This window comes from Leuciscus leuciscus, assembly GCF_965113295.1.
Source record: "Leuciscus leuciscus genome assembly, contig: HAP1_SCAFFOLD_387, whole genome shotgun sequence".
NCBI classification, from domain to species: domain Eukaryota; kingdom Metazoa; phylum Chordata; class Actinopteri; order Cypriniformes; family Leuciscidae; genus Leuciscus; species Leuciscus leuciscus.
The window spans coordinates 57084-60073 of record NW_028118352.1 but is presented as its reverse complement, the minus strand read 5'-3'; the positions used below and the strand labels follow the sequence as shown (position 1 = coordinate 60073).

Here is a 2990-nt window from a genome sequence, read left to right as displayed (position 1 = left end):
ACAATTAATGCATTACTACATTGAAATATACATTTCTATATTATAATATTCCAAAATAAGCACATTATACATCTAAAATATTTATAATGATTTGCAAACACTTCTGATCATTATATGAGATAAACTGACAAACTACAAGATTTTTTACACATTTACTATTTCTTTGCACTTTATTGTGAACTAAAAACAAGTATGAAAACGAGTATGAAATAATAAATGCATGTAATCAGATGGAAAGAACTGGAATGAACAGAACAAAACTAACTGTTAAAAACTAATGGATCGTCAGTGGAAAAACTAAACAGTTGAAAGTGATTCAGTTCAATGATGCAGATCAAGAGAAAAAGCTCTGAATGTCACTGATATAATAAACACGATGAAATGATTTAAACATTATGACTCACCAGTAACATAAACTTTGAAGATCTTTTCACTGTCGCTGCCGTTGATGATCATTAGTGTATAATTTCCAGAGTGTCTGGTTCTGATGTTCATGATGGTCAGAGATCCAGTCTGATGATCCAGCTTCAGTCTGCCTCTGAATCTCTCAGTTGTTTTATTAACTTTATTACCTTCATTACACTGAACATCTGTACAGACAACACTGAGATTTCCAGTGATTACAGCGATGTTAGTGTTATTAAAATACCATTTAATCTTCTCTAGTTGGTTTGTTTTAACACCAGTGCATATAGTGACTGAATCTTCCTCCATCACTGACACTCTGTCTGTATCAACACCAGACACACCTGAAGAAGAAATCAACAGAAAATGATGTAATGTCTATGACAGACATCCAAAATAATAAAAGAGGAAGTGCTATAAAAATGTTTCTCTTCAGATCAAACAAGCAGCGTAAAAACACAAATAACACACACACACAATGCCACCAAAACAGTAACTATAGTATACAGGATAAATAAGTCATCAAACGTAAGCGGGACCATTGCACATGCTACTTTTAGATAGATACTTACAGCTTTTAAATATCTTTGCAAGCATCACACACAGTGAAATGGCCTTTGTCTGATACTTACTACAAGAAGCATTCTCTCCTCCTAAAAGTCCAATGCAAGGCTGAGGCTCCAGATCAATAGAATGCGCTTCAGAAAGAAATTGAAATATACATAAAAAAATTATTACAGAGTGGATAAATCGTGGGTTAAATTTAATAAGATTTTGACCTGAACTGAATTGTGTCTAGCCTTCACAAAACATGTATACATTTCTCAAGCACTCATCCCACATGTTTTCATGAATCCTAAAACCAATTTCCTCTTCTCAGTCATGTTTTATTTTCTCTGTGTTTTTGTCAACCTTTTCTAGCAGTAATGTGTACATTTTTTACACACTACCACTCATGGGATGTACATTTACAATTCTCTTTGAGGTGGGATTCAAATTCAAAACGGGAAAAAATGTGGAGAAACAAGAGCATAGTTTTGTTTTAGCTGTTCAAAAGAGCTAAATGTATAAATATCCGGAACTGTTTCCATGTGTTTCCATTAAAAAAAAAAAAAAAAAAAAAAGCTTATGTAACCCTGGAGGAAAAGCATGATTACTACAAATTGGAGTATCCACATATATATAAGGAATTTTCATATAAGCCATACCTTAATTTGTTTCCACACTTCAGTTAAGTTAGAAATAAATAACTGTTTCCCGTTGATACTTTAAAAAGAAGTCTTATTACAAGAAGCCTTTTCAATTGCTAATCATTCTGGCTTGTCACCTACCTCCACCGAACCCAACTTTCTCCAGCATGCTGAAGTATTTAAATGAGCTATAATAATATTATAATATTAAATAATAATATTTAAAGTCGGGAAGCCCAAATCCTCCTAATCCTTAAATTTATTTAGATGTTTGTTAATCCTAGATGTCTTGATGGCTCAAATGAAGCTGGTTATAACAGATTAGAGTTGTTTAAAATGATAAAGGGGGATAAAGAAAGGAATACAGTGAAATACAAACAAAAATCTAATAAAAAAACAAAACATTTTACAGTGTTTATCCTGCCTACCAGTGTTAAGAAAAAAAAACACTCAAAGTTTGGTTAATTTGATTCGCACTGACATAACAACTTGACAAATTTACTACAAAAAAAATGTTAATTAATAAAGTCTAGGCACTTTTTACACTTTTTTAGTTATTATTATTTTATTTTTTACCTGAAACTAATAAAATGTTTGTTAACTGTCTTGTTGATCTTTGTTCAGTAAAGAAAAATAAATGAGAAGTTAATATTTCGTTAATATTTAGTCTAGCCTACTATCTTGGACTGACAGGTCTTTGTCTGGATCTGGGTCTTGAATAAATCTCTGGTTTGAGCAGGGAACTCTATAAACTCTTTTATTTTTTTTTTATTTTTTTTTTTTTTTATCGTTGACCTAAAGAGAAATAAATAAATAAATGTCTTACCGTGCAAGAGGAATGCAGAAACTATGAACAAATAAACGAAAAACTTCTTTGTCTCCATGTTTCCTCTCAATCGTGCTTTGGTACTTTGAATGAATGGAACAGCACTGCTTAAATACAGCGGTATTTATGTCTCTGGTGTGTCGTTTTCAGAGACCACGTGATCATTTGAGATGCCAAACTCCGGCAGATTAAAAGTATGAGAAAGAGGTTGCAGCAGGGACGTGCACAGACATTTTGAGGGGCAGGGGCTCAAGTGAAATAAAGGGCACTTCTCATAATTACGTATTTTTTTTCTTTTTTTAAACAAAAAAGTATATTAACGCAACTCTGACTCAGGGGCGGACTTTACCATTAGGCAAAGGTCGGCAATTGCCTTGGGCCCCGAGCTACCTAGGGGCCCCCAAAATGCCCCATTAACTTATGCTTAAGTTTTTTTTTTTTTTACTTTTCGCAAATTATATATTTCTAAAACTCCATTTGCAAAAATGGCATCAAATCATTAGTCGCAGAAAGGAGGGGGCCCCCCACCTCACTACATTGGACTATTCCATTATCTTACGCATCTGCGA

The 2990-nt window shown here is 33.2% G+C and overlaps 1 long non-coding RNA gene across 1 annotated transcript; it reads right to left on the bottom strand.

Annotated features, from left to right (window-relative positions):
* Positions 1 to 211: 211 nt before the first annotated feature.
* LOC309491623 lies at positions 212 to 2610 on the bottom strand. Its single transcript, XR_014203216.1, has 3 exons — positions 2422 to 2610; positions 1038 to 1103; positions 212 to 749 (listed from the first exon to the last, which is right to left on the bottom strand). It is a non-coding gene; the product is annotated as an uncharacterized lncRNA (long non-coding RNA).
* Positions 2611 to 2990: the final 380 nt, after the last annotated feature.